Genomic DNA, 14,434 nt, shown 5'->3' with positions numbered 1-14,434 from the left:
AGACAGTGCCAACCTTGGCAGTAGATTTCAGTGGGAAGAGGTCTCTATCTCCAAACATGGTATGGGTTGGAGAACATTTGATGCTATAACATGATTTGGGGCAAAATTCTTGATATCAGACAAATAAATACCTGTGGAACCATGAAAAAAATGGAAATCATGACATAGAAATGGTGGGCAAAGAAATTATTGATGTTTTAAGTTGAAGAAAAAGTGAGATAAGTAAGGGAAAACATGCAGCTGTGTGAAAATAATTAACAGATTCATGCTGGAGACTGGAATAATGTTTGACTTAAGTCAACATAAAAGAACTTGGAGTAATGAGACAATATTCCAAAGAGGCTGATTTCGTTATGAAGTTAAGGGAAAAAGATGCTAATTGGTAGAGTGTCTAAAAGAGGCATGTTCTTTTCAGAGGAAACTGAATTTTACTCCACTGAAAAGATTCAAGCAGACAGTAATTGCTTGATAAAGATATTGGAGAAAGGATCCTTGGTCAGGTAAAATTTAAGAATTTCCTTGAAATTGTTACATACCATTATAGTGTCTTTTTTTATTTCACACTATAAATTAAAATTAACTAGCATTTGTTCATTACCTCTTCTGTGTATACCTTGGATAGTTATTTGATATATAAATGTAAAGGAGAACAAATTCCTGCTCTGGAGATACTTAAATTACTATTCAAATATTCTTTATTTTTTATTTTTTAGATCAGCTATGGTCCATTTGATCTTATCCTGACTGACAAAATCCAATATCCTTATGTCTATCAGATAGGCCTCAAGGAATCCAATCTTCACCTTGCATTCCTCCAACTGATGATCCATTTTGATTGGAATTGGGTGGGACTGGTGCTTTCAGATAATCCAAGAGGGGAAATTTTCTTCAATGACCTGCAAGAGAAGATGGTCAGAAATGATCTATGTGTGTTTTTCAAGGAAAGAGTGCCCCAAAGCTTTAAGTTTTCCCATGATAAAGATTTTGAACTCATTTTGAGGATCAATAATGCAACATCAAATGTAATTTTTGTCTGTGGAGATGGAGACTTCCTTCTAGAATTTTCTTTTATATTGCAATTTTTTTTGAATTACAGAGGAAATTGTTGGTGACGACCTCTTCTTTGGATTTTTCTCTAGTTTCTCAATTTAAAATGTTGAGTCATTTTCAAAGAGCAATTTAATTTTCTCATTCCAAGATAGGCATTCCTGGTTTCAAAGATTTTGTAAGAAGCCTGAATCCTGGTTTTAACACAGGACATTTTCTAAAGTCTTTCTGGGAATTAGTCTTTAATTGCACACTTTCAGAAAAAAAGACATATTACAATTTTGTATATTCTGTGCACAGATGGTGTTTCCTTAATAGATTCATCTTCCACAAATTTTGATATGATTATAACAGAACTGAGCTTTAATATTTACAATGTGGTTTATGTATTGGCTAATATTCTCCATCAAATGCTCCAGTCTGAAGTAAAAGAGACATCAGAACTTCAAATAAAATCAGATTTTTTCTTGGAAGGTAATGTTTCTCTTACACTTTTGGATTTAGCACACAGTAAGCATTCAATTTTCAATTATCTGTTCTATAGATGTTTGCAGCAATGATCTAAATCTTCAGTTCTACCTTTTATTCCCCACTATGGTCCCTGTATCTTTTTTTCATTTTTGTTTACATTTTATTCTGTATCAAAACAATGATATCACCTCATACATTAAGCATTTATTTCAACTTTGATATAGCATCATTGCTGAAGTTATTTGTCTTTCTTTTGCATATATCTCTGAGTATGTATCTATATGTCAGGAAATTTTGATTAAATCTATTGCAATTCAGGACTTTCCAATTGTCTAGGTCGTGCCATTGAAAATGCAAAAATATCTTTTCCAGGGTTTCTGATTGATCAACTATTTTTTTACTTCTGTCAACATCTATGGCTAAGATGCATTGGTGATATTTGTACATGTGTATACTGGCTTCAATGGTGCATACAGTTTTCAAAATGCAGAGGAACTCACTATTGGAAACTGCATCATTCATATATTATTGGGAAAACCAGAACTTAGGAAGTCATCATCATATCCTTATAAAACAAGAGAGACCATCTGGGTACAGAATTATCAGCAGGCTAAATTTACAGAGAACATATTTTAACTGTCATATCAATAGATCATTCTTCCTGAGACAGGTAGGAAATTTCCAGCTAGCAGTTATGTAGGCAAAAAGAATAATTATACTAATTAGGAGGATTTTGTATAGAGACCAATTAAGGGACCGAAAAACCAACCACAGAAGCATCAAACCATCCTGTAAGCATATTTTTTCAAGAAAATCAAATATCAGAATAATCTGTCCCTGGTTGGGAAAAGTGATTAATAGAAAAAAATTATTATTTTCAATTTTTTCAGATTTTAGATTGTTTCAAAGAGAATGACTGAATAGATCAGATCACAGTTCTAGATGGTAGAAAAATGATAGAAAGTAGAAGACAGCCAAGCTAATGGAGAGAAACCAAGAAGTTAGCTGCACTGATTCCATTTTCCTCTGAAAAAAACTTTAAATAAAGATGGTTTTCAATCTTTCCTTTTTTCCCCCTCTGCTATATTAGATCTTTTGTGCCTCTTTGTGTGCTGTTATTTATCTTCTGCTACCTCTACCTTCTTTTCCACAATATAATCTTTTGTCCATGTTCTACCTTTTTGTCATATACCTACTTCACTATCAAATTATACTCCTTTCAATTATCCTGATAGAAGTGCAATTCTCAAGAGTCATAAGCATCCTTCCATCATAATCAGTTAATTCTTATACTCTCTTCTTTTCAAGAACAATTCCTTCAACTGTCCCAATATAAACACAGCTCTCAAGAGCTAAAAGTTTGATCTTAATACAATCAATTTCTTCCCCAAACCCCTTCTCAAGTACCATCCCTCCAACTGTCACAATAGAAATATAACCTTCAAGAGCTAAAATTTTGATCACATAATACCCTCTGTATAAGTGTACTATTTTCAACTGTCCTATGAGAAATAAAATTCTCAAGGGTTGAAAGTTTCTTCCCATGTAAGGATGTGGACAGTCTAGTTTTATTGATTATTTTTGCTTTCTGCTCATCTCTTGAATTTTGTATTCAAAGACCTTATTTTCTGATAAGTTCTGTTCTTTTTATTAGGTAAGTTTGAAAATTCTCTATTTCATTGAAAATTCATCTTCCCCCCCCCCGAAAGAATATGTTTAATTTTGCAGAGTAGTAATTTCTTCGTTGTAACCTAAGCTCATTTGTCTTCCAGAATAACATATTCCTGACTCCCTGTTTCTTTAATGTTGAAGCTCAAAAGTCTTATGTGATCCTGGTTGTGGTTCCCTGGTATTTAAATTGATTCTTTTTGATTGCTTGCAATGTTTTCTTCTTCAGCTGGGAAATCTAAATTTGGCTATAATATTCCTTAAACTTTTTAGGAGTTTATCAGCTTTGTGTCATCATGTGTCCTCACCAGAAGTCTTAAATAAGGATTCCACATATATTCTAGAGCAGCAGAGCATAAAAATGATGGAGTGAAATATTTTTTTCCATCTCAAGAAGTTTTGGAGGGTCATCACAAAAGTTCTTTCCATTTGGGGAAAAGGAGACCACAGTTCAGTGCAGGAACATTAGGGTGAAACCAATGATAGGTTCTTAGCCACTGCAAAGATCAGTAATTGAGGCCATTGGATGCTGGCTAAACAGGCTAGCTGTATAAAAGGCAAACAGTGAGGACTGGAGAACTTGTGAAGTAGGCATATTGTAAGCTGTGAAATGAGGGAATAGTTTATTCAATTGCTCTAGTCTGTACAAGTGTCTACCTTCAGAGGCCCAGTGCTGAAAGTCAGTGACTAGACCCCTGGTATCCAATACATGAACCTTTAGACTTTGGCCCCAGTGCTCCAGGAGAAAAGGTCAACTTTCAAAATCCTTTGGATTCAAAGTATTTTTTTTTTTGACAAAAGAGCTGTTGATTGGGCAGCTAGGTGGTGTCGTGGATAGAGCACTGGCCCTGGAGTCAGGAGTACCTGGGTTCAAATCTGGTCTCAGACACTTAATAATTACCTAGCTGTGTGGCCTTGGGCAAGCCACTTAACCCCATTGTCTTGCCAAAAAAACCCTAAAAAAGGAGTTGTTGATGAAGTATCTTATTTTTATTGCAATTATATGCAAAGATAGTTTTGAACATTCATCCTTTTGCAAACTTTTGAATCCTATATTTTTCTACCACCCTCTCTTTTCTCTCCCCTCCCTATGTCAGTTAACAATCTCTTATGGGTTGTACATGTTCAATTGTAGTTAACATTTCCATAGGCATGTTGTGAAAAATGATTTAGAACTATGTGGCAAAAACATAAGAAAGAAAACAGCATAGAGGAAGTTATAAAAGGGAACTTAGCATGCTTTGCTCTGCATTCAGACTTCTTTGCTTTTTCTCTGGATGTGAATGGCATTTTCCATAACAGGTCTTGCAGGATTGTCCTTGATCACTGAACTGCTGAGAGAAATTGCATTTATTATCATTGATCATCTAACAATATTGGTTTTAAGGCGTACAATGTTGTCTTGGCTCCGCTCACATCATTCTGCATCATTTCATGCAAGTCTTTCCAAGCTTTTCTGAAGTCCATATTTTCATGGTTTCTTTAATATCAGTAGTACTCCCAACACATCTCTTTATTGCTAAGGCTAGCATTTCTATTGCAATATTGAATATTAGTGATTATAATGAGGACTTTTGTTTCATTCTGATCTTGTTAGGAATTCATATATATTATACATGTAGTTTGGTGATGGTTTAGTTAGATACTTTTTATCATTTTTTAAGCTTTTGAACACTTCAATTTATTATGCAATGTCTGACAATTGCATAACAAATAAGGACCAGGCCTCCTCAGCTAGGTACCAGACCCTAAATATTGGGGAGACAGATTTTTATGTATTAAAAGACAACAATTAAAAGGGAAGAAATCAGAATACAGGATTAGGAATCTGATTGGACAATTAGGATCTTTTTCAAATTAGGAGGGAAGAACAAACAGATACAATTCACTGAAATTAGAAAAAGAAGTCCCATTATTCCCAAGTGTCTGTATTCAACCAAAGGAACCAGGAAACAGTAACTGATTTATCAGTACAGGGCCAATTTTCAGATAAGATAAATGAAGTTCTTGATGTATGATTGTGAAATAATTCCTTGTGTTAAGCTTTGGATCTGATTGGATCACTGGTCAACATACTCTAGGTCATTAGTTCAAGGTGTAGATGGTGCAGCTTTCCAGTCACACTGGCTAATTTGAACCAATGCAATAAAGTTTTCTCACAATTTCATAATTTAATAGAAAGAGAACAGAGCTGTATTCAAAAATAATTCATAAATTGGGGTCAGTATGGTTCACTCAATTACCATATTTCTTCAGTCTTGTGTTTTAATGTCAAATTTTCTATTCATCTCTGTTATTTCATAAGGAATACTTAGAATTCCTTTATTTCATTATGTGACCATTTTTTGACTTACAGAGTTATACTCAATTTAGCTGGGTAGATATTTCCTTATTTGTCATTTCAGATTCTTTGTCATCCACATTAAGATATTCCAAGCTCTCCATGCTCCTTTATTATAGCAGCTGTTATTTCTTCTGCGATCCTGACTATGACTCTACAGTACTTACTGTAATATTTTCTCCTTGACCTGTAAACACTAGTATTTGGATTTAATATTCCTAGGAGTTTTCATTTGCTATTCTCACTCATGAGATTGATTATTTCTATTTCTATTTTGCCATCTAATTTTAAAAGTTCATGATAGTTCTCCTTTATAGGTTCTTGAAATAAGAACTTTCAGACAGTTCTATAATTCTTAAATTATCTTTCCCCAATCTATTTTCCAGGTCAGTTGTTTTTCCAATGAGATTTATTTCACATTTTCTTCAATTGTTTGCATTCTTTTGACTCTGATTCCTCCTACAGGCACTAGTTTCCATTTAACCAATTCTAATTTCTAAGGAACTATTTTCATCAGGGAGATTTTGTAGCTCTTCAACCATTTGGTCAATGATGGTTTTTCTTCAATATTTTTTATGCATCTTTCACTAAGCTATTAATTCTCTTTGCAATTTTCTTGTGTTGCTTTCATTTCTTTCCCCATTTTTTTCCTCTCTCACTTGCATTTGACTTTTTTCTTGCTTTTTAAAAATCTCTTCAATTCTTCCAGGAATTTTCATATTTGTGACCAATCTCTTTCTTTGAGGCGTTGCTTACAAACATTTTCATGTTATTGTTTTCCTCTGAGTTTGTATCTCAAACTTCCCTGTCACCCATGGCTTTTGGTGGTCAGGTTCTTTTTTTGTTGTTAGCTCATTGTTCTGGCTTGAACTTTATAGTAGAGTTCATCCACTGGGGGTGGATGTGGGCAGGGAATGGGGAGATGTCTCTTCCAGAAGTTTCAGGTCGTTGTGCTGCTATTTTCAAAGACAGTTGGGAGTGGGGTGGGGACTATCCTGTGCATTTTTGGTGGTTTGAAGTCAACTATGTGGTGAAGGTTGGAATCAGAGTGCGAAGATTGGAATCGGAAAGACTCCTCTTCCTGAAGTCAAAACCAGCATTAGGCTGCAGAAGCTTGTTGACCTTGGGAAAGTTACAACTCCTGTTTACCTAGTTTGTCATCTGTAAAGAATGATCTGGAGAAGGAAATGGCAAATGATTTCATTATCTCTGCCAAGAAAACCCCAAATAGAGTTGAAAAAAACATTAGACTTGATTGAAATGACTCAACAAAAACAATAAAAGTGATCTGGTCATTGTTCTTTGGTCTGTGCTCTGATTCTTATCCAGGTAGGACCCTCCACTTTCTCTCACCACAACTCCTCTTCTCACTGGAACTACAGCCCAAAAGATGAGCACCTGCTTCCTTACACTCACCAGCCCTCCTCCCTGCCTTGGCTTTCCTCAAAGTACCAGAATGATGTCACCACTGATCCAGGCTAAGAAGAGTTCCCTGCAAGCCCTTGTCCCCCATGCCAAAGACTTCTCCTCCTGACCTTTGAAGTTATCCTAGGCTGGCAAAATGTCTTACCTTGAATTTTGTTGCTTTAGAATTGAATATGATGCATTATTTAGAGAAGAATCTTGGAAAGGAAAATAGACTTTTAATTTTTTAAAATCATAGGTCAAGATAAAGAAGAAAGAAAAATTCAAAGATTTTCTAGAAAACATACATTAACTAATTCAAACAATATTACCACAATTATAATAGCACAAAAGGATGGTTCTCCCATCTATCTTCATAATTTAGAACTGTAGAATCACCCCTTGTAAAATCTTTAATGAGACCTTTAGGATGTCTCAGTATCACTTATTCTGACCCCCTTGTGAGCACTGGCCCTGTGTGAGTTCTCCATAGAATAGTTTTTTTGGGGCAAGCATATGTCTGGCATTCTAAAAACATGTCCAGCCCATCATAGTTGCATTCTCTGTAATAATGTTGGAATGCTCAGCAGTTTATCTCGAGAAAGGACCTCAGTGTCTGGTATCTTCTCCTACTAGTTGATGTTCAGAATCATCCTGAGAATTTAAATGGAAGCGATTCAGTTTCCTGACACGGTGCTGGTAGACTGCCCAGGTTTCACAGACATATAGCACAATGGCTCTGTAGACCTTCAGTTTGGTGGTCAGTCTCATGCCTCTTCTCTCCCACCCTTTCTTTCAGAACCTTCCAAATACTGAGCTTACTCTGGTAATATGTGTGTCAACTTCATTGTCAAAGTGTACCTTTCTGGACAGTCCTCAAAACTTCTCCATTTGCTGTAATCAATGCTCCCACATATGGATGGTGTGGTTCTGGCTGATGGAGCACCTGGGTTTTCTTGGTGTTCATCATTAGACTAAAATGAGCACAAACAGCAGAGAATTGATCCATACTTTGTTGCATCTCAGCTTCAGAGGCTACATTGAGGCAGAAGATCCTGCACCAACACTCCCTCCATTTTGCTCTTGGCTTGTAACCTTTTCAAGTTGAAGAATTTGCCACCAGTGCAGTAGCTGACCTTGAGGCCATGTTCATCATCAGTGAAGACAATTTGATTACATGACTGAAAACAACAACCTAAAAAGCATAGGAGCAAGGACACAGTCTTGTTTCACTCATTGGTAACTGAGAAATCTTGAGAGCACCCTCCACTTTCCAGAACCTGGGCAAGCATGTGGTCATAAAACTGACAGAGAATACTGATGAACTTCTCCGGGGAACCAAATTTTAACATAATTTCCCATAAACCCTCATGACTGATGGTATTAAAGGCCTTGGTCAGATCTAAAATGTTGTACACAGACCTCTGTTCTGTACTTGGTGTTTTCCTGGAGTTGTCAGGCAGCAACTGTTGACTGTTCCTCAACCCTTGCTGAAGCCACACTGGCCCTCAGGGAGGTGACCATCTTCCAGGTGAAGGGTGAGCCCTGTTGAGAAGGAGTCTGCAAGAATCTTATCAACAATGATTAAAATAGAAATATCCCCTGTGATTGTCACAGGACAATCTATTCTCTTTGCCATTATAGAGTAATGGAGGCATCCTTAAATTCTTGGGGGATAATCTCTTCATGCCATATAACCCGGAAAAGATGAACTCAACTTATTGCCACATGACTAATCTGAGTACGACCAATGCCAGGTATAATATGCACTTTGGTAACATCAAAAAAAAAAAAGACAAAATTGAACAAGTTTCAGGAATTTATGTTCTTGAAACCATAAAATCTTGGAGCAGCCAAAACAGTTCTAAAAAAGTGTGTTGATTTAATGGTGCCACTTGTTTTGCCAGGTGGCCAGAGAAGTCAGCTAGTCTGTGATTCAGGTAGCATTCAGCACTCTAAAACATGAACTTCCTTGAAGAGAAAAGAATAGATGAAAAAAATGACTTCTGGAAGAATTACTGCATATCACCAGACTCCTGATATTCATTACCCATTTGGGCATGGAAATCAATGAGTACATTGAAAATAGAATGGAGAGAAATCAACATAGAATCAACATAGCCTGAAAGAGATTGTGACTTGGGTGAAGAATTCATAGGATGAAATCACCGACAGTCAATGCACTATGAGCAGACTACATGGAAAAGAAATGTTCATTTTAAGAGAGCTCTATTGCTGAACATGAGAGAGTGGGATCAATGCATCTATAGGAAATGGAGTTGCAAGAAATTCAGGCTAGAATTTGGGGTTGGGAGACTTTAAATGATGTCCCAGAAAAAAAAGATGGCATGAATGTATTTGAATAGGTGAAGATGTTTCTACATGAACAAATGAATAAATGCAGTTTGGTATATATGGAAAAAAATTAAGATTTTTCCTGAAAATAAACCCTAATGTGCATTTTGGAGCAAAAATTCATATAAGAGACAGTCTTATTTTGGAGTAAATATGCTATCTTTATGCTTCAGTTCCTCTTATTTTAATGCTTTTGATACCAATTCTGGAACTATACTAATTGTTAAGATTTTTCATCTTAACTTTATTCCTATCATTATTGGGAAAGATATAGATAGATAGATAGATAGATAGATAGATAGATAGATAGATAGATAGATAGATAGATCATTGTGTCTATCATTTGCTTTTTAAGGATTATTATAATGATATAAAACTCTGCATTTACTTTTGAATTATTTTCAGAATAAATATTTGGCTTGGAATATTTTAAGTTTAATGCCATTTCTTTGTCTTCTTACATATTCAGGTTGCAGGGGATGAAGTGTATCTTGTATGAATCAGTGCAGACTATTTTGATTAGGGGGTCATTTAAAATTTTTGAATAGATATCTATTAATCTGTAAATGATATCTGATTTTTATGCTACTCTAAGTATTGGGCTTTATTTGCCTCATAAAATCTATCTGATAATACCTTTTCCAGAATAATATCAGAATAATGCCTGCAGTATTGTTCTAAACTTTTCAAGAAGTTCATAATGTTCTCCTATGAATTCAACAGCAGCAGCAGCAAGAGTTACCCTTTCTTGGCTGGCTTTTTACAGTAAGTTCAATTTTTTTTTCATCTGATATTAATTAAGCTTTTTATTTGCTTTTCTGGCAATCTGGTTATTTAATAAATTTCAAAGAATTCTCATTTCATGTGTTCTAGGAATCTACTGAATAAAAGATATGTTCCTTTAATGTCTGTACTGATAATTAAGATGCCAACATTCCTTTTATTAAGTCATGAATTATCTCAAAGGTACCTTATCATTTTATTAAATGCTATTTATTAAATAGGGGTACTACATGATGCAGTAGGTAGAGCACTGGCCTTGGAGTCAGGAAAACTGGAGTTCAAGTACAGCTTCAGACACTAACTAGCTGTGTGACCTTGGACAAATCACTTAACCCAGATTGCCTCACATCCAGGGCCATCTTCAGTCATCCTGATCCATATCTAGCCACAAGATCCAAATGGCTCCAAAGGAGAAAGTGAGACTGGTGACTTAGCACAATACTGCCTCACTCAAATCCTGCTTATGTACTCGATATGACATCACCTCCCTCATGTCATGGTCTTCTTCGAGAATGAGGGTCAAACATCATCATCATCATTTATTTAAAAATTCAGAGAAATATTTTGTTGCAAAAGCTTTCATTATTATCTTTCTATATTTCACTCTTCAATCTCATAAGTTAATTTTAAAACTGATTAATATTTAGCTAAAATTGATTAATATTTAACTAAAAAGAAAAAGAAAAGAACATATTTGTTCAACATGCAAAGAAATAGACATCGAGAGAGTAATAGCTCTCAAGGTAGGACTAATACATTTTTACAAATTATATATCACTGATGAATGGAAAATCTTGAGATAGGTTTGAAATCCTTATTTACTATTCTAAATAACTAAAGAACCACTGTCATATAGGCACAATACATTTTCTGATTTTAAAAAATCAATATCAGAGCGGCTAGGTGGCACAGTGGATAGAGCACCAGCTCTGGAGTCAGGAGTACCTGAGTTCAAATTCAGCCTGAGACACTTAATAATGACCTAGCTGTGTGGCCTTGGGCAAGCCACTTAACCCCATTGCCTAGCCAAGAAAAAAAAATCAAGATCATTATGAAAATTACTTATTTGAGGAAAGTTTCATTTGTATAAGCAGAATCATATACATTAAGAATTCACAAGATTCATAGTTATGATCTTGCACTGAAAGAAATATTTTAATTCTAAAATCTATTTTAATTAATTCTTGACCTTTAACAATGAAAAAATGACAGAATTACTGATTTCATTGTCACATTTCTATTCAGAAAATAAAAGATTATCTATAAAGTGACCATTTAGGATTCAGTTGTAGATTGTTTAATAGTGGGATGAATTATAGTAGTATAAATATTTCTTTAGTAAATTTATGATTTGGAATCAATACTTTATATTATCTTTTTCCGTATGTGAAGATTTGCAATTACAGAAATAATGTGTTTACCTTATTCAGCCTTAAGAATCTGGTCCTTACTGAGGAGGAGGGGTACTAAATGAGACTCAACTTGAAGTGGAATTCCCAAAACTGTACTTTACTGGAGACTTAAAAGTCTGATCTATATGTCAAATAGTGAGATTCTTTTTTATAATAATAATAATTATTATTATTATTATTGTTACTATTATTACTATTATTCACAGATGCAGAGCAGTGTCTTCCGTGCCCTGAACATCAGTACCCAAGTAAGGAGAAGGACAGATGCCTTGACAAGACTGTGACCTTTCTGGCCTATGAGGAACCTCTGGCATGACTCTGGCCTGGGCAGCTCTCTGCTTCTCCCTCCTCACTGCTCTGCTCCTGGGAGTCTTTGTGAAGTACAGAAACACCCCCATAGTCAAAGCCAATAACCGAAGTCTCAGCTACATTCTGCTCATCTCCCTCATCCTCTGCTTCCTCTGCTCCTTGCTCTTCATTGGCCATCCCAACTCTGTCACACGTCTCCTGAGACAAGCCACATTTGCAGTTACCTTCACCATGGCCATCACATCCTTTTAGCTAAAACCATCACTGTGGTTCTGGCTTTTAAGTCCACCCGTCCAGTGACCAAGCTCGGGAGGTGGCTGGGCTCCACAGCTTCTTATTCTCTCATTTTTATCTGTTCTCTAATACAAATGTGTCTCTGTGGTACCTGGTCTGAGACATATCCCCATACCTTTAGTCCCACAGCCAAATCCACTGAGCCCCAGTTGGCTATTGGACTGTGGCTCCCACAGTCAATGCTTCTGTGGCTGATCCCAGGCCATTCCAGGTCTCCCCCAGCCCTGCCAGCTCTCTGCTCTCTTACCCTGGCTCATGCACGATCCCCAAAGACAAACCTTGAGGTAGATGTTTTTCTCCTATCTTCTTTTTCTTGGTTTTGTCAATCAAATTGCTGTTAAGAGGTTTGTTTCAGGGGCAGCTAGGTGCACAGTGGATAGAGCACCAGCCCTGGAGTCAGGAGTACCTGAGTTCAAATCCAGTCTCAGACATTTAATAATTACCTAGCTGTGTGTCCTTGGGCAAGCCACTTAACCCCATTTGCCTTGCAAAAACTAAAAAAAAAGAGGTTTTGTTTCATATTATAGATGAGAAAAGATGAAGAGACCTTAGCACAGTGCGTGCGGCTTCTCTCCATCTTGGCCAGAACTCTGGAATAATTCTTATACCCAACAATAAGATTATAATACTGATGAGCAGAAAACTTGGAGGCAGATTTGAAATCCTCATTTAATATACTGAGTAAACCAAAAAATATTTCTCATATTTGCACAATATATTTTCTGACTTTAAGAAAATCAGTCTTTATAGAAATTACTTTATTTGAAGAATGTTTGAATTTTATAAGCAGAATCATATACCATGAGAACACAAAAGATTTGAAGTTGAGTCATTACATTAAAATATACATTAAAAAGGTTTATCATATAAATTATTAAATCACGGCTTTCATCTGTAAAAATGTGGTAGTATTACTGGTTTTCTTGTCTCATCTCTTCTGAAAATGTCTGTCTTACGAGTGACCTCTTAAGAGTCAAGTGTAGTTGATTTCATTTTGTAAACAATTTTTATTTTATCCATACATAGAGATTGGTACGCACTGATATAAGTGCTTCTCTACTTCAGTCTTTAGTCTTCTTATCCCTCTGACTCAGAAATAGGAGATCATGGTGAGGTTGAGATCAATGTGGAAGGCCTAATACTGAGATTTATTAGAGATGGAAGAGTCTGTTCTTCAAGGCATATATGAGGTTCCTTTTTTGTGTGTTCATAGATGCAGAGCAGTGTCTGCAGTGCCCTGAAGACCAATACACAAATCTGCAGAGAGATCAATGCCTGGACAAGACTGTGACCTTCCTGGCCTATTAAGAACCTCAGGGCATGACTCTGGCCTGGGCAGCTCTCTCCTTCTCCCTCCTCACTGCCTTGGTCCTGGGAGTCTTTGTGAAGCACAGGGACACCCCTGCAGTCAAAGTCAATAACCGCAGTCTCAGCTACACTCGGCTCATCTCCCTCATCCTCTGCTTCCTCTGCTCCTTGCTCTTCATCGGCCATCCCAACTCTACCACTTGTCTCCTGAGACAAACCACATTTGCAGTTGTCTTCACCACGTCCATTGCTTCCATTTTAGTTAAAAACCATCATGGTAGTTTTGTCGTTTAAGATCACCCAGCCAGGAAGCAAGCTTTAGAGGGAGCTCCACAACATCCTTTTCTCTCATTTTTATCTGTATTCTAATCCTAATGAGTATCTGTGTCATCTGGCTTGGAATACACCCTCCATTCCTTGAGATGAACATCCACTGTGAACCTGGACCCATTGTCATTCAGTGTAATGTGGGCTCCTTCCTTGCCTTCTACTGTGTGCTGGGCTACATGACCTTGCTGGCCTTAGGGAGCTTCTCTCTGGCTTTCCTGGCTAGGAATCTTCCAGACACTTTCAATGAAGCCAACTTCCTCACATTCAGCATGCTTGTATTCTGTAGTGTCTGTATCTCCTTTCTGCCCACATATCAGAGCACCAAGGGTAAGGCCATAGTAGCGGTGGAGGTCTTCTCCATCTTGTCCTCCAGTGCTGGGATTCTCACCCACTTCTTTGCTCCCAAGTGCTATGTGATCCTTTTCAGGGTAGACAGGAATACCATGGAGATACTGAAAAAGAAATGTAATACCTAAGGAGCCAAGTCTTCTCAAATTCTTCCTCATCAATGACAGTAAAGTATCTCTTTGGCTCTTATGTTGTTAATAAAAATACTCCTCACTTTTTCTTCCATCTTTATATTTTATTTCTTTCTTTTTTTCTCTCTTTCCTTGTTCCTTCTGCAGAAATTTTTGACAACAAAGCATTAAAAGTGCCTTCAATGTGAGTTTCTTCCACCCAATATAGAGTGAGGAGCATGTAATAGAAAAAC

At 36.4% G+C, this 14,434-nt stretch overlaps 1 pseudogene; it reads left to right on the top strand.

Annotated features, from left to right (window-relative positions):
* LOC141519418 (vomeronasal type-2 receptor 26-like) overlaps positions 1-14,198 on the top strand; it is a 33,741-nt pseudogene extending 19,543 nt beyond the window's left edge.
* The last annotated feature ends 236 nt before the right edge of the window (positions 14,199-14,434 follow it).

The sequence above is a fragment of the Macrotis lagotis genome, chromosome 3, assembly GCF_037893015.1.
Source record: "Macrotis lagotis isolate mMagLag1 chromosome 3, bilby.v1.9.chrom.fasta, whole genome shotgun sequence".
Classification (NCBI taxonomy): Eukaryota; Metazoa; Chordata; class Mammalia; order Peramelemorphia; family Peramelidae; genus Macrotis; species Macrotis lagotis.
This window is presented reverse-complemented; position numbering and strand designations above follow the sequence as displayed.